Raw genomic sequence first — 18,794 nt, 5'->3', positions numbered from 1 at the left:
AGCTGGTCCTTTGAGCTTGAGTGGGAGGTATTTGATGGCGTGTAGATCGTTACCGCGGGCCATGTGGATGTGCAGGAGGAAGTCCTCGATCCATACCGCAGGATCTGTTGTGCCGTTGTATGATTCGATATTTACGGGTTTGAAACCCTCTGGGATTTGGTGATCCATTAATTCGTCTGTGAAGCATAGGGGGTGTGCGGCGCCTCTGTACTGGTCTATGTCGCGATGCAGCTCATATGTGTCTTGTCCGCTGTGTTCAGCCCAGCCGGATTTACTTTTATTGTATCCTGCGTGACGGTTATCGTCTCGCGTAGTGGCGCGCCCCCATGATCTCTAGATCGATCTTGCGTGTTTTGCTTTGTACTCCAATACGTCTCGCAGGTCTAGCGTGTTTCCCCGTGCCTTGACATTTTCATTTGGGTGGCGTCGGGGTGCGGGCTGAGCTTTTGGCTGAAATGCCTCTCTGTCGTGGCCACGAGGTGACCGATCAGCTGCGTCATATGCTGGAGATGTAGGTTTTAATGCTTCCTCCTCCAGTCGGGGTAGCAACCCACGCTTTGGGTATCTCTTGGAGGGGCGTTCGAGTTCATATTCCTCGGACGCAAGTGTTGGGGAATATAGTAATTTCAAAAAATTTCCTACGCACACGCAAGATCATGGTGATGCATAGAAACGAGAGGGGAGAGTGTGATCTACGTACCCTTGTAGATCGACGACGGAAGCGTTTGGTTGATGTAGTCGTACGTCTCCACGGCCCGACCGATCAAGCACCAAAACTATGGCACCTCCGAGTTCTAGCACATGTTCAGCTCAATGACGATCCCCGGACTCCGATCCAGCAAAGTGTCGGGGAAGAGTTCCGTCAGCACGACGGCGTGGTGACAATCTTGATGTACTACCGTCGCAGGGCTTTGCCTAAGCACCGCTACAATATTATCGAGGACTATGGTGGAAGGGGGCACCGCACACGGCTAAGAATATGATCATGTGGATCAACTTGTGTGTCTAGGGGTGCCATCTACCCCCGTATATAAAGGATCCAGGGGAGGAGGCCGGCCGGCCCTCTATGGCGCGCCAAGGAGGAGTCCTCCTCCTAGTAGGAGTAGGACTCCTACTAGGAGGGGGAAAGAGGTGGGGAGGGAGAGGGCAAGGGGGGGCACCGCCCCCTCTCCTAGTCCAATTCGGACCAGGGGGGAGGAGGCGCGCAGCCCACCTCTGGCAGCCCCTCTCTCTCTCCACTAAGGCCCATATGGCCCATTACTTCTCCCGGGGGGGTTCCGGTAACCCTCCGGCTCTCCGGTTTTCTCCGAAATCACCCGAAACACTTCCGGTGTCCGAATATAGCCGTCCAATATATCAATCTTTATGTCTCGACCATTTCGAGACTCCTCGTCATGCCCGTGATCACATCCGGGACTCCGAACTAACTTCGGTACATCAAAACTCATAAACTCATAATATAACTATAATCGAAACCTTAAGCGTGCGGACCCTACGGGTTCGAGAACAATGTAGACATGACCGAGACGCGTCTCCGGTCAATAACCAATAGCGGAACCTGGATGCTCATATTGGCTCCTACATATTCTATGAAGATCTTTATCGGTCAGACCGCATAACAACATACGTTGTTCCCTTTGTCATCGGTATGTTACTTGCCCGAGATTCGATCATCGGTATCTCAATACCTAGTTCAATCTCGTTACCGGCAAGTCTCTTTACTCGTTCTGTAATACATCATCCCGCAACTAACTCATTAGTTGCAATGCTTGCAGGGCTTAAGTGATGTGCATTACCGAGAGGGCCCAGAGATACCTCTCCGACAATCGGAGTGACAAATCCTAATCTCGAAATACGCCAACCCAACATGTACCTTTGGAGACACCTGTAGAGCTCCTTTATAATCACCCAGTTACGTTGTGACATTTGGTAGCACACAAAGTGTTCCTCTGGCAAACGGGAGTTGCATAATCTCATAGTCATAGGAACATGTATAAGTCATGAAGAAAGCAATAGCAACATACTAAACGATCGGGTGCTAAGCTAATGGAATGGGTCATGTCAATCAGATCATTCACCTAATGATGTGATCCCGTTAATCAAGTAACAACTCCTTGTTCATGGTTAGGAAACATAACCATCTTTGATTAACGAGCCAGTCAAGTAGAGGCATACTAGTGACACTCTGTTTGTCTATGTATTCACACATGTATTATGTTTCCGGTTAATACAATTCTAGCATGAATAATAAACATTTATCATGATATAAGGAAATAAATAATAACTTTATTATTGCCTCTAGGGCATATTTCCTTCAGTCTCCCACTTGCACTAGAGTCAATAATCTAGATTACACAGTAATGATTCTAACACCCATGGAGCCTTGGTGCTGATCATGTTTTGCTCGTGGAAGAGGCTTAGTCAACGGGTCTGCAACATTCAGATCCGTATGTATCTTGAAAATCTCTATGTCTCCCACCTGGACTAGATCCCGGATGGAATTGAAGCGTCTCTTGATGTGCTTGGTTCTCTTGTGAAATCTGGATTCCTTTGCCAAGGCAATTGCACCAGTATTGTCACAAAAGATTTTCATTGGACCCGATGCACTAGGTATGACACCTAGATCGGATATGAACTCCTTCATCCAGACTCCTTCATTTGCTGCTTCCGAAGCAGCTATGTATTCCGCTTCACACGTAGATCCCGCCACGACGCTTTGTTTAGAACTGCACCAACTGACAGCTCCACCGTTTAATGTAAACACGTATCCAGTTTGCGATTTGGAATCGTCCGGATCAGTGTCAAAGCTTGCATCCAAGTAACCTTTTACGATGAGCTCTTTGTCACCTCCATATATGAGAAACATATACTTAGTGCTTTTCAGGTATTTCAGGATGTTCTTGACCGCTGTCCAGTGATCCACTCCTGGATTACTTTGGTACCTCCCCGCTAGACTTATAGCAAGGCACACATCAGGTCTGGTACACAGCATTGCATACATGATAGAGCCTATGGCTGAAGCATACGGAACATCTTTCATTTTCTCTCTATCTTCTGCAGTGGTCGGGCATTGAGTCTTACTCAACTTCACACCTTGTAACACAGGCAAGAACCCTTTCTTTGCTTGATCCATTTTGAACTTCTTCAAAACTTTGTCAAGGTATGTGCTTTGTGAAAGTCCAATTAAGCGTCTTGATCTATCTCTATAGATCTTAATGCCTAATATGTAAGCAGCTTCACCGAGGTCTTTCATTGAAAAACTTTTATTCAAGTATCCCTTTATGCTATCCAGAAATTCTATATCATTTCCAATTAGTAATATGTCATCTACATATAATATCAGAAATGCTATAGAGCTCCCACTCACTTTCTTGTAAATACAGGCTTCTCCAAAAGTCTGTATAAAACCAAATGCTTTGATCACACTATCAAAGCGTTTATTCCAACTCCGAGAGGCTTGCACCATTCCATAAATGGATCGCTGGAGCTTGCACACTTTGTTAGCTCCCTTTGGATCGACAAAACTTTCTGGTTGCATCATGTACAACTCTTCTTCCAGAAATCCATTCAAGAATGTAGTTTTGACATCCATCTGCCAAATTTCATAATCATAAAATGCGGCAATTGCTAACATGATTCGGACAGACTCAAGCATCGCTACGGGTGAGAAGGTCTGATCGTAGTCAATCCCTTGAACTTGCCGAAAACCTTTTGCGACAAGTCGAGCTTTGTAGACAGTAATATTACCGTCAGCGTCAGTCTTCTTCTTGAAGATCCATTTATTCTCAATTGCTTGCCGATCATCGGGCAAGTCAACCAAAGTCCACACTTTGTTCTCATACATGGATCCCATCTCAGATTTCATGGCTTCAAGCCATTTTGTGGAATCTGGGCTCACCATCGCTTCTTCATAGTTCGTAGGTTCATCATGATCTAGTAGCATGACTTGCAGAACAGGATTACCGTACCACTCTGGCGCGGATCTTACTCTGGTTGATCTACGAGGTTCAGTAGTATCTTGTTCTGAAGTTTCATGATCATCATCATTAGCTTCCTCACTAACTGGTGTAGGTGTCACAGAAACAGTTTTCTGTGATGCACTACTTTCCAATAAGGGAGCAGGTACAGTTACCTCATCAAGTTCTACTTTCCTCCCACTCACTTCTTTCGAGAGAAACTCCTTCTCTAGAAAGTTTCCGAACTTAGCAACAAAAGTTTTGCCTTCGGATCTGTGATAGAACGTGTATCCAATAGTTTCCTTTGGATATCCTATGAAGACACATTTCTCCGATTTGGGTTCGAGCTTATCAGGTTGAAGCTTTTTCACATAAGCATTGCAGCCCCAAACTTTCAGAAACGACAACTTTGGTTTCTTGCCAAACCACAGTTCATAAGGCGTCGTCTCAACGGATTTTGATGGTGCCCTATTTAACGTGAATGCGGCCGTCTCTAGAGCGTATCCCCAAAATGATAGCGGTAAATCAGTAAGAGACATCATAGATCGCACCATATCTAGTAAAGTACGATTACGACGGTCGGACACACCATTACGCTGTGGTGTTCCAGGTGGCGTGAGTTGCGAAACTATTCCACAATTTTTCAAATGTACACCAAACTCGTAACTCAAATATTCTCCTCCACGATCAGATCGTTGGAATTTTATTTTCTTGTTACGATGATTTTCTACTTCACTCTGAAATTCTTTGAACTTTTCAAATGTTTCAGACTTGTGTTTCATTAACTAGATATACCCATATCTGCTTAAGTCATCTATGAAGGTGAGAAAATAACGATATCCGCCACGAGCCTCAATATTCATCGGACCACATACATCTATATGTATGATTTCCAACAAGTCTGTTGCTCTCTCCATAGTACCGGAGAACGGTGTTTTAGTCATCTTGCCCATGAGGCACGGTTCGCTAGTACCAAGTGATTCATAATCAAGTGGTTCCAAAAGTCCATCAGTATGGAGTTTCTTCATGCGCTTTACACCGATATGACCTAAACGGCAGTGCCACAAATAGGTTGCACTATCATTACCAACTCTGCATCTTTTGGCTTCAACATTATGAATATGTGTGTTACTACCATCGAGATTCAATACGAATAGACCACTCTTCAAGGGTGCATGACCATAAAAGATATTACTCATATAAATAGAACAACCATTATTCTCTGATTTAAATGAATAACCGTCTCGCATCAAACAAGATCCAGATATAATGTTCATGCTTAACGATTGCACCAAATAACAATTATTTAGGTCTAATATTAATTCTGAAGGTAGATGTAGAGGTAGCGTGCCGACTGCGATCACATCGACTTTGGAACCGTTTCCCACGCGCATCGTCACCTCGTCCTTAGCCAATCTTCGCTTAATCTGTAGTCCCTGTTTCGAGTTGCAAATATTAGCAACAGAACCTGTATCAAATACCCAGGTGCTACTGCGAGCATTAGTAAGGTACACATCAATAACATGTATATCACATATACCTTTGTTCACCTTGCCATCCTTCTTATCCGCCAAATACTTGGGGCAGTTCCGCTTCCAGTGACCAGTCTGCTTGCAGTAGAAGCACCCAGTTTCAGGCTTAGGTCCAGGTTTGGGTTTCTTCTCTTGAGTAGCAACTTGCTTGCCGTTCTTTTTGAAGTTCCCCTTCTTCTTCCCTTTGCCCTTTTTCTTGACACTAGTGGTCTTGTTGACCATCAACACTTGATGCTCCTTCTTGATTTCTACCTCCGCAGCTTTCAGCATTGCGAAGAGCTCGGGAATAGTCTTATCCATCCCTTGCATATTATAGTTCATCACGAAGCTCTTGTAGCTTGGTGGCAGTGATTGGAGAATTCTGTCAATGACGCAATCATCTGGAAGATTAACTCCCAATTGAATCAAGTGATTATTATACCCAGACATTTTGAGTATATGCTCACTGACAGAACTGTTCTCCTCCATCTTGCAGCTATAGAACTTATTGGAGACTTCATATCTCTCAATCCGGGCATTTGCTTGAAATATTAACTTCAACTCCTGGAACATCTCATATGCTCCATGACGTTCAAAATGTCGTTGAAGTCCCGATTCTACGCCGTAAAGCATGGCACACTGAATTATCGAGTAGTCATCAGCTTTGCTCTGCCAGACGTTCATAACATCTGGCGTTGCTCCAGCAGCAGGCCTGGCACCCAGCGGTGCTTCTAGGACGTAATTCTTCTGTGCAGCAATGAGGATAATCCTCAAGTTACGGACCCAGTCCGTGTAATTGCTACCATCATCTTTCAACTTTGCTTTCTCAAGGAACGCATTAAAATTCAACGGAACAACAGCACGAGCCATCTATCTACAATCAAGCATAAACAAGCAAGATACTTATCAGGTACTAAGTTTCATGATAAATTTAAGTTCAATTAATTTACTTAAAGAACTCCCACTTAGATAGACATCCCTCTAATCCTCTAAGTGATTACGTGATCCAAATCAACTAAACCATGTCCGATCATCACGTGAGATGGAGTAGTTTCATTGGTGAACATCACTATGTTGATCATATCTACTATATGATTCACGCTCGACCTTTCGGTCTCCGTGTTCCGAGGCCATATCTGTATATGCTTGGCTCATCAAGTATAACCTGAGTATTCCGCGTGTGCAACTGTTTTGCACCCGTTGTATTTGAACGTAGAACCTATCACACCCGATCATCACGTGGTGTCTCAGCACGAAGAACTTTCGCAACGGTGCATACTCAGGGAGAACACTTCTTGATAATTAGTGAGAGATCATCTTATAATGCTACCGTCAATCAAAGCAAGATAAGTTGCATAATAGATAAACATCACATGCAATCAATATAAGTGATATGATATGGCCATCATCATCTTGTGCTTGTGATCTCCATCTCCGAAGCACCGTCGTGATCACCATAGTCACCGGCGCGACACCTTGATCTCCATCATAGCATCGTTGTCGTCTCGCCAAACTTGTGCTTCCACGACTATCGCTACCGCTTAGTGATAAAGTAAAGCATTACAGCGCGATTGCATTGCATATAATAAAGCGACAACCATATGGCTCCTGCCAGTTGCCGATAACTCGGTTACAAAACATGATCATCTCATACAATAAAATTTAGCATCATGTCTTGACCATATCACATCACAACATGCCCTGCAAAAACAAGTTAGACGTCCTCTACTTTGTTGTTGCAAGTTTTACGTGGCTGCTACGGGCTTAAGCAAGAACCAATCTTACCTACGCATCAAAACCACAACGATATTTTGTCAAGTTGGTGCTGTTTTAACCTTCGCAAGGACCGGGCGTAGCCACACTTGGTTCAACTAAAGTTGGAGAAACTGTCACCCGCAAGCCACCTATGTGCAAAGCACGTCGGGAGAACCGGTCTCGCGTAAGCGTACGCGTAATGTCGGTCCGGGCCGCTTCGTCCAACAATACCGCCGAGCCAAAGTATGACATGCTGCTAAGCAGTATGACATATATCGCCCACAACTCACTTGTGTTCTACTCGTGCATATAACATCAACATATAAAACCTAGGCTCGGATGCCACTGTTGGGGAACGTAGTAGTTTCAAAAAAATTCCTACGCACACGCAAGATCATGGTGATGCATAGCAACGAGAGGGGAGAGTGTGATCTACGTACCCTTGTAGATCGACAACGGAAGCGTTTGGTTGATGTAGTCGTACGTCTCCACGGCCCGACCGATCAAGCACCGAAACTACGGCACCTCCGAGTTCTAGCACACGTTCAGCTCGATGACGATCCCCGGACTCCGATCCAGCAAAGTGTCGGGGAAGAGTTCCGTCAGCACGACGGCGTGGTGACAATCTTGATGTACTACCGTCGCAGGGCTTTGCCTAAGCACCGCTACAATATTATCGAGGACTATGGTGGAAGGGGGCACCGCACGCGGCTAAGAATATGATCACGTGGATCAACTTGTGTGTCTAGGGGTGCCCTCTACCCCCGTATATAAAGGATCCAGGGGAGGAGGCCGGCCGGCCCTCTATGGCACGCCAAGGAGGAGTCCTCCTCCTAGTAGGAGTAGGACTCCTACTAGGAGGGGGAAAGAGGTGGGGAGGAAGAGGGAAAGGGGGGGCGCCGCCCCCCTCTCCTAGTCCAATTCGGACCAGGGGGGAGGAGGCGCGCAGAGCACCTCTGGCAGCCCCTCTCTCTCTCTCTCCACTAAGGCCCATATGGCCCATTACTTCTCCCGGGGGGGTTCCGGTAACCCTCCGGCTCTCCGGTTTTCTCCGAAATCACCCGGAACACATCCGGTGTCCGAATATAGCTGTCCAATATATCAATATTTATGTCTCGACCATTTCGAGACTCCTCGTCACGTCCGTGATCACATCCGGGACTCCGAAATAACTTTAGTACATCAAAACTCATAAACTCATAATATAACTATCATCGAAACCTTAAGCGTGCGGACCCTACGGGTTCGAGAACAATGTAGACATGACCGAGACACGTCTTCGGTCAATAACCAATAGCGGAACCTAGATGCTCATATTGGCTCCTACATATTCTACGAAGATCTTTATCGGTCAGACCGCATAACAACATACGTTGTTCCCTTTGTCATCGGTATGTTACTTGCCCGAGATTCGATCGTCGGTATCTCAATACCTAGTTCAATCTCGTTAGCGGAAAGTCTCTTTACTCGTTCTGTAATAGATCATCCCGCAACTAACTCATTAGTTGCAATGCTTGCAAGGCTTAAGTGATGTGCATTACCGAGAGGGCCCAGAGATACCTTTCCGATAATCGGAGTGACAAATCCTAATCTCGAAATACGCCAACCCAACATGTACCTTTGGAGACACCTGTAGAGCTCCTTTATAGTCACCCAGTTACGTTGTGACGTTTGGTAGCACATAAAGTGTACCTCTGGCAAACGGGAGTTGCATAATCTCATAGTCATAGGAACATGTATAAGTCATGAAGAAAGCAATAGCAACATACTAAACGATCGGGTGCTAAGCTAATGGAATGGGTCATGTCAATCAGATCATTCACCTAATGATGTGATCCCATTAATCAAATAACAACTCCTTGTTCATGGTTAGGAAACATAACCATCTTTGATTAACGAGCCAGTCAAGTAGAGGCATACTAGTGACACTCTGTTTGTCTATGTATTCACACATGTATTATGTTTCCGGTTAATACAATTCTAGCATGAATAATAAACATTTATCATGATATAAGGAAATAAATTATAACTTTATTATTGCCTCTAGGGCATATTTCCTTCAGCAAGGACTTTAGTCCATCTACCAGCTAGCAAATCTTAATCAGCTTGAAGCTGTTGTTGCTTTTTCTTAAGGCTATTTGTCGTGGCTATAAGCTGGCGCTTGAAGCGCTCTTGCTCGACGGGATCCTTAGGCACGACAAATTCGTCATCGTCGAGGCTTGCCTCGTCTTCGGAGGGAGGCAGGTAATTATCATCCTTCGCCTCTCCATCTGCCGCTCTCTCGGGAGGGCTGGCTTATCCATCCTCCTGCTCTAAATCTTGCTGGAGGGGATTGTTGTCATCTTCGGCACTGTCCGGAGTGCTATTATCTCCTGTGCCGGTATCAGCTCTTTTGCTTTGGCAAGACTTAGAGCGGCGCCGCTGACGTCGGTGCTTGGGTTGCTTCTTGGAGGGTTCATCCTCCGCTGTCCCGTCGCCATTGCCTTCTTTGGGTGTGTCCACCATGTATATATCATATGATGAGGTGGCCGTCCAGTGCCCTGTGGGCAGTGGTTCCTGTTCGTTTCCCGGATCGTCGTCCATACCGTCGATGTCTTCGGAGTCGAAGTCGAGCGTGTCGGTCAAATCGTCGACAGTGGCTACTAAGTGGGTGGTGGGTGGGCGGCGAATTTCTTCGTCATCCGCGTCCCAATCCTGCCGAACATAGTTCGGCCAGGACTCTCCTGACAAGGAGAGAGACCTTAATGAGTTCAGTATGTCACCGAAGGGCGAGTGCTGAAAGATATCCGCGGAGGTGAACTCCATGATCGGCGCCTAGTCGGATTCGATAGGCAAGGGCGCAGGCGGTTCGGAGCCCGTGGCCGAGGAAGAATCCGGCAGTTCGGCGTCACGGCTCCCGTGAAGGGTAAGGTCGATACTCGGCTCGATCGCCGCTACAATACGGCCTCCGTGGCGGGGTCTATCCACCCGTCCATGGATGGCGCAATTGGCTCCGAATTGAGGGTCGAAGCGGTTGCCGGTGCGGTCTCCTGAACATTGTCCGATGGTAGAGCTAAATCATGCTCATCGCGACCGTGCGGCGCACTCGGCAGGTGCTCGAATCCGTTGAAGATCAAGTCTCCGCGGATGTCGACCATGTAGTTTAAGCTTCCAAACCTGACCTGGTGGCCAGGGCCGTAACTTTTGATCTGCTCCAGATGGCCAAGCGAGTTGGCCCGCAGTGCGAAGCCGCCGAATACAAAGATCTGTCCGGGGAGAAAAGTCTCACCCTGGACTGAATCGCTATCGATGATCGAAGGATCCATCAAGCCTAACGGTGACGACACAGAGGAACTCTCAATGAAAGCACCAATGTCGGTGTCAAAACCGGCGGATCTCGGGTAGGGGGTCCCGAACTGTGCGTCTAGGCGGATGGTAACAGGAGGCAGGGGACACGATGTTTTACCCAGGTTCGGGCCCTCTTGATGGAGGTAATACCCTACGTCCTGCTTGATTGTTCTTGATGATGTGAGTATTACAAGAGTTAATCTACCACGAGATCAGAGAGGCTAAACCCTAGAAGCTAGCCTATGGTATGATTGTTTGTTGTCCTACGGACTAAAACCCTCCGGTTTATATAGACACCGGAGGGGGCTAGGGTTACACAGAGTCGGTTACAAGGAAGGAGATCTACATATCCGTATTGCCAAGCTTTCCTTCCACGCCAAGGAGAGTCCCATCCGGACACGGGACGAAGTCTTCAATCTTGTATCTTCAATCTTGTATCTTGTCATCAGCATCCATGTATTCTCTATTATCAGCCTCCATGATTCCAGTGATTACTCTTCAATTTTTCAGTTTGTCCATGATAATTTTTTCAGTGATTTATTATGGAAATTAAAGATGACTGGTCAGTGTTTCAGTTTTAGTTTTCGGTTTCAATCATCTTCATTGTAGGTTTCTTTCAGTTTTTCAGAGTTTCCTTCAGTTTAGATATTTATTTCTCAGTTTGTTTTGGTGGTAGGCCATTTTTTAGTGTCATTCCTCAGTCTACCAGGTTTCTTCAATAGATATGTCCTTAAGTTTTCTCCAGTTATTGATTTATGTATTTCATGATTAGGTTCAGTGACATTTTCAGTCTTATTCATGTTTCAGTCATTTGTAGCTTTCTCCTTTCTTTTTTGTGAGTAATTTGTAGCTTTCTCCTGGTACTCATTTCTTCAGTGGTAGGTTAGTTTGCTAGTTTAGCATTCATTTAGTTTTTAGTCTATCTATATTTTCTCATTTCACTTCTTTAGCCTTCATATTTATTTCCTCACTTCCTTTTTTCCAGATGGTCGTATGGCATTCAGCAAGGATGCCTGGGAGGAATTCACGGAGGAGAACGAACTAAAATAGGTTGGCCGAGTGGTGCTAATCATCGTTAGGAATAGTGCATTGGACAATCTAGAAATGATGGTTGTCAGTCTGATTTAAGATTTCCATCAGTGTTAATGCTCTAGTTTTTGTCGTTGTTATCTATGTCTTACTGATGTCATCTATCTATGTCGCTCCGCGGGATGGACGAACTATGTGTCTTCTCTCTTTTATAGGTATCTTTTGTTTGGTTATGTATGGCACTGTCAAGTACAATTTAATATGGGGCATGAAAACCTTTTAAATGCTAGTCTATTTGGTTAGTGTTCAGCTTTAACATGGAGGGTTTGCGTTTAGTTTTTATCAGTATTTTGGATATTTTTTTGGATCGACCATTTTTTCAATGCTGGGAGTAACTTTTCAATTATTTGAAATTCAGTATTCAGTATACTGTCAAATTCAATTATGTCGGTAAGATCCAACTCCTCGGATCATTATGTTTGATGGAAGTCTTTTTGACCGGTTTTCAGTGTTTTGCATTTTTTCATTATTGTTCAGAGTTGTTTGGTGTGGGTCTTCAGTAAGAAGTTTTAAAGAAGTAACCACATTTCTGCCACTAGCATTCATCATCTTTCTATTTTTTCTTAAAACAAATGGGATTATCTCCTGTCACTAGTACTCCCTCCGTTCCTTAATGTAGTGCATATAGATTTTTTGAAAACTCAAACTTTGACCAAGTTTATGAAGAAAACTATTTATGTCCACAATACCAAATATATGAATTATGAAACTACCTCTTATGATAATTCTAATGATATATGTTTGACATTCTAGATGTAAATATTTTTCTCCACAAACTTGATCAAAGTTTGTGAGATTTGACTTTTCCATCGGTATTGTTTTACTTCTTTGGTTGTATCCGTATTTAGCCATTCTTTTGACTTTGGTCTTATTCATCTGTTAGTCTAGTGTCTGAAGTCGTAGGTGTCAAATTCAATTGACAGTTTTGTGTTCAGTGTTAGGTGCTGTTTTCAGTTTCGTCAGTTTTCAGTTCTGTCACCTAACGGCATTCTCCGTTAGGTCTGCTTCGGTTATCCCCTTTCTTTCGGCGGAAAGGAACGCATAGAGTGGTGCAAAATGAGGCAGCCATTCTATAGGAGCAGCAAGGTGGGAACTCGGATGTGGGCAGCGGCCGCGCAGCTCCACATATTCAGTAAAGTCAACCCCCCTCTTCTTGTGATCTTGATTTGATTCATATCCGACTCTTCTAATTCAATCAGAGTTATGTACCCACTTTGCAATGTGACTAAGAAAACCACAGACCTCATGGGTTAGCATTTAAGAAGATAAGTTGCAAAGTGATTGGTCTTTTTCCGATGAAAAAGAAAACCATGGTGGTTGAGACCCTGTGGCCTTGTCGGTCGACCCGCCACATATCGTAGAGTACCCTCACCTCCATGACTTTGGTCTAGTTATCCTCCGTATGATCGTCCAGGTAGAAGCGGACGCACCAGTCGTAGCCGCCGATGAAGGTAGCGGACTCAATGGACTTGCCAATGCAGAAGCCCCTGTTCAGGTTGTACCCATCAATCCTGAAGATGTGCGTCCTGTGCGCAGTCTCCAGGGCGCAGGTCGAGGCCATCCTCGTTAGTAAGCTCGTAGACGCGGCCATCGTGGCCTCTAGGTGGGGTAGAAACTAAGCGCGGCGGGGACGGGGGCGGTGATGGGTGCCATCGGGAAGGGGAACGAGCGATGGGGCGAGTCAGAAGGCAAAAGTAGCACAGTGGGTGGTGGAAACAATCAACGACAAGTTGGCGAAAAGAATTTTGCAATGACTGCCGCGCGAGAAGGGACGAAGATATATGGTGAAATTGTTCGGCCCAACTTTTCCATGATGGATTCCAATTCCAGCTTACCAAAAAAATCTCGGTTTGGAAGCTAAAGTTGATGGATCTCCAATTTCTCGTGGACAAAGTTGCAAGCAAGTTATCAAAGTATGATGGCCAAAACATCACCACCATTGGATGTACGGCTCTTGTCAAGTCCGTGATCATATCCCAAGTGGTCTACCCCACCACCCCGTTGGTCATCCCACCACATACTTCACAACGCCAACAAGCTCGAGAGAGATTTCCTTTGGTCCGGTTCGGACAAGACAACGGGGGCCAAATGCAAGGGGAATTGGGAGTATGTTTGCCAGCCACTTGAGTATGGAGGTCTTGGGGTCCTCAACACAGACAAGTTTACGAGGGCTCTCCGGTTGCGATGGTCGTGGTATGAATGGAAGGATCCCACCAAGATGTGGGTGGGAATAGGAAACCCATGCAATGGGGAGGACCTCAACTTTTTCTATGCTTCCACCACCATCACCGTTAGTAATGGTGTGAGGACCCACTTTTTGGACTCTCCTTGGCTTCTTGGGTGAAAGCCTAAAGATATTGCCCCACTCATCTATGAAGCTTCCAAGAGAAAGAATTGGAAGGTGAGGGAGTCCCTAAAGCACAACGCTTGGATTCTCAAGATCACACCCCTCCCACTACCACCACCACCACCACCACCAATGTCTCCGTTGAGCACATCATGCAATTCTGCGCTCTATGGATGATACTAAATGAGGTTCATCTTTAGTTGTCTTTAGTTGTGGCTTCTAGTGAAAAAATGAAGAAAAGCTATGGATGAAGAATATACGGCTCTAATGAAGAGTAACACATGGCACTTAGTACTCCACCTCGAGGTAAAAACATGATGGGCCAGAAACAAGTTTATCCCAGGTATAAAGTGTGCCTTGTTACCATAGGCTTCAAGAAACACTAATGTTTTGATTATCAGGATGCTAACCTATTATAAAAGCTTCCACCATAAGACTTGTATTAGGCACAACAGTCTCCAAAGGGTGGTGTTTATGCTTGTTGTGCGGAACATGTCAATTCTCAATGTTATGCAAGACAAAGTGTATCTCAAAGAACCACTGGTATATGAAAATGGATACACATATCACTATGTTTGCAAACTTGTCAAAGCACTCTATTGCCTTAAAGAGGCCCCTCGAGCATGATACTCTTGATCAACCATCTCACGCATTGGGCGGCTTAACTTATAGAACTATCATGCTTCTTCCACGATAGCATCATCTCCAGTGAAATCCTACATTGAGAGAAAAGTGTTATTTAAGTACACATGTCCAACTCAACAATTCATATGGAGCACATAGATTCGTACAAATGAGAAAAGTTCTTACTTCCACATGCATGTTGGAAAATATATCATTGAGAAGTCACTGATTTCATTCAAATGATCATTAAGAGGTTGCTGATTAAGTGTGCCTTCTTGCATAGGAACAATGCTAGCTCCATCCCCACCATCATGTAGCTGAGTCAATGAGACGAAATCATCTGTCTGAAGGGTGTGAAGCATCGAAGTAGTTCTTTCACTTTTGACCAGATGAGTATCATTAGTTGAAGTTCTACTTGCATCAAGTGTAGAGTTACCATTCAACATCGTTCCTACTGAGCTTATGTTGCTTGCCATGTTGAATGGTGCCATCTGCTCAGTGAAGCCTCCCACTGATGTGGTGTTGCTTATGAATGGTGCCTTTTCATTTTGCAGAGGCAGCCGGCCAGATGACATTGCATATCTCTCTAGTTAGTTGCTATGTGGGAAGTTCACCTGTGATGCAACAAGAGACCTCCCGCCACCAACTGTTGTGTTTGCAAATGAACTTTGAAGATTGGAAGGGGTTTTGCCTTTGCTTATCTCCATTATCTTGCCATGCATGATGTTAGCATAGGAATTACTATAATTGAATGATGGAAATTCATCTGACATTATCTCATTGGGTATGTTGTCGTATAGGCTGACGGGAGGGTCAGCAAAACCTGTGAATCTTCTCGCATCTGACGGTAGTTTCCCAACATACTTTGGCATTCTACGATCATGGAGGTATGACCCTGTGTAGAAGTTGCTTTGGATGTTCATCGGCGGAGCCAAGTGACCCGTTGAACCATACTTGTTTGTACTCCAAGAGGCAGTGTCGCCAGAGGACACACTCCATCTTCCATGTTCGTGATTATGCATGAAATTGCCCTTGTTGTTCATGTTGTACGATGAGTTCCATCTTTCATATGCATCACTAGAGGGATTTGACTTAACTCTTTTTAAGTGCAATCTATACTTCTGAAATAAAAAGATAGACAAAATAACAAGGTATAAGATGGATGATCATCGAAAAAAATAACGTAAACATGTGAGTACAATAAGAACTGAAGATGTTGCATGGGAAAAAAACTCCTAAAAATGTGGGCCATGCATTATATGAGATAAGCCTCGCATTTTAAGGGACACACTTAATTAGAATTACACATCATGGTAGTTCCATTACTAGAGCTTTGACTGATATGTTCCCTAGAAAATAAAAGCTTTCACTTATATATGAAAAAATGTTAGACTATGAATAATAGTAACAAAAACATAGAAATTAAGCATAAAGGTTGCAAATAAACCTGTAGATGACTCGCAATATTCTCTCTACTGAGGTGATCCACATTCATCAGCTCCAATACCTTTTTTGGAACAGCCCCTACAATTATGTAATAAAAATTATAATGAAAATATCGAGCAGCCACCAGCATTGTCGATGAATGAGGCACAGGATGTGAATTCTTACTATCAAGGCCGATCTGGTTGATAGCTTCTAGAAACTTGTTATGCAGCGCAATTGTCCATGTCATCCTGGGCTTTCTGTGGATGGCGGATATATGCGTGCCCTCATTGTTCTCGCTAGAATCATCTCCAACATTTCTCTTATTCCCCGAGTACTTACTCTTGTCAGTAGTCGCTGGTTGAACTCTCTGGACATCATTGTCATGATCGCTGATGTGGCTTATTGCTTTGGGATTTCTCCACCTTTGAACATGTTGCCATATGTTTTTGAGCTCATGGGTACGCACTGGCTTCACCATAAAGTTGGACGCGCCATGATCTATCCCCTTCATCACAACCTTCTTGTCGCAATCAACGGATATCACTGCATGCCATAGGACCAATGACTTAGATTTAGAATTCAGAAATTCACAAAAATCTATGAAGTGGACATATGTTTTGGTCAAAGTGCCTATAGACGCAAAAGCATTTCAATGTTCAGTTTTATAATTCTTCTTCAGTGCAAACTAAATGGGAAAAATTACACACATTCAATAGGAAGATACGAAAACAAAGGTTAAAACAATAACGGTAACACAATGACTAAGCCATATCACAACATGTTCCACACAAGGAAATCACATCATCATGTCTAACTATTGGTGAACCTGAAGATCAAGTATTATTATTGGCAGTCAGCCAAGTTTCTCTAGCATACTAGGTAGCATCTATCGGCCCACGTAACACTCTAAGCATTTTAAGTGATCACATTCATTAGTTTGTAAACGTTTACCACCATTGTCAATAGCTTTTTTATTACGAATAGCTAATTGTTTGTGCTTGCCACGGGGACATACATATTCTACATGATAATGTCCATGCTTAATGTGGTCCTACCGTCCAGTGCTCGATGATACGTTTCATAATTAACGTGATACTCTTGTCCAAAGAATGATACTCTCCATAATTAACGTGGTCCTCTCATCCAATGCTCGGTGATAGTTTCCATAAATTAATGTTTGGACAATTGACATGCGTAATTAACTATATAGCTAATTAATTGCATGCAGCTGTGGGCGAGGTAGAGATTGGGCAAGAATTATCTTGGACAATTTTTGTGCAATAATAGTAGAGATTCAGGAAAATAAGTATTTGTGGCTGCACTTTCAGTGAAAGTAATTTGACTAAAAATTAGTGTGCTTATTCAAAGTCAACAAATATGTAGTATTGTAGGTATTACCCATGGTTAACCTACTCATGTATGTACTTAAAAGGGGCATTCCTACTTTACATGCTATTCTTGAGAGTAAATTGTCATATGGAGTAACAACTTTAAGGAGAATGAAGATGAGTAGTAATCTTAATAATATCACTACAATTCACAAAAAAATATCAATACAACATAGGTATTTCTTAATTGTAGTATTCATGCAACCCTAGCAAACAGGTCTGGCGCAATCGTATACCTTGTGTGATTGTTAGAACGCAATTTTTAATATTAGCTTTGAAAAAAAATATAACTTGGTCATTTCATGAACTATGAATAGATTAAAGTTTTCATTCCTATTGGTAGGATTGTACAATTAATTGAGATGATATAAAATTAAATTATAGTTGTCCATAAATAAAACCATCGAACATGTGGATAGTGGGGTCTACATTACATAGGAGTGATAGAGAGTCTCACTAAGCCAAACTACTCATTTATAAAATTAAATTCTAGATAGTCCATAAATACGCCCATCGAACGCGTGGATGTGGAATCTATTTTACATTGGAGTGACAGAGACTCTCACTAGCCCAAATTAGCCATTGGAGTGACCATGTCTCTAGCCTACTAAACACTATTAGCCCAATTATTAAAAACAACAATTGGGATCTCACAATCAGGTGCTATCCATGTTTGTTCCCCATCCCCACCATCCATCCGATCTGATGGATGGATGGTTAGATAGGATCTCATTGTTTTGGGCTAGAAACCGACAATGCATCCCCTACTAGCTCATGTGTCGCTCCACCTCCGCTCTCCTACCCCAGTCACCATCCGATCAGACGGATGGTTAGATAGGATCCCATTGGTTTGGGCTAGAAGCGACACTACGTCCCCTACTAACTCATGTGCCGCTCCACCTCCGCTCTCCTACCCCACTCGCCATCCGATCGGACGAGTGAACGGTTAGATGGGACCCCGTTGGTTCGGACTCAGTGGGGATCCCGTTCTTTAGAACTCTTCCAGGTTAGAAATAGAGTGTGGGTTTTGTGCATGTGTATGTGGTTTCATAAAATCGTCCTACATATAGGGCCTCTTTGATTCGTAGGATTGCAAAAACACAGGAATAGGAAAAACGTAGGATTGAAATGGCATGTCCATTGCATCCCTATTGGATTTGAGTTTGTTTGATTGTGGCATGGGGAAAGCAAAGGATTTCTTTCAAGAGGTTGGAGTGGATGTTAGAATTCCTGTGAAATGTAGTACAAATAAATCCTTAGGAAAAAATCCTACAAGATTTAATCCTACGAATCAAACAACCAACGTAGGAAAAATTCCTAAGGATTCCAATCCTTCAAAAATCCTATAAAGATCCTTTGAATCAAAGAG

The 18,794-nt window shown here is 43.8% G+C and overlaps 1 pseudogene; it reads right to left on the bottom strand.

The window, feature by feature from the left end:
• Positions 1 to 14,662: 14,662 nt before the first annotated feature.
• The window catches only part of LOC125519456, a 12,528-nt pseudogene continuing 8,396 nt past the window's right edge, over positions 14,663 to 18,794 (bottom strand).

Source organism: Triticum urartu, chromosome 7 (assembly GCF_003073215.2).
Source record: "Triticum urartu cultivar G1812 chromosome 7, Tu2.1, whole genome shotgun sequence".
Taxonomy (NCBI): Eukaryota; Viridiplantae; Streptophyta; class Magnoliopsida; order Poales; family Poaceae; genus Triticum; species Triticum urartu.
Note: the sequence above shows the minus strand (reverse complement) of the source record. Positions and strands in the feature narration are given on the sequence as shown.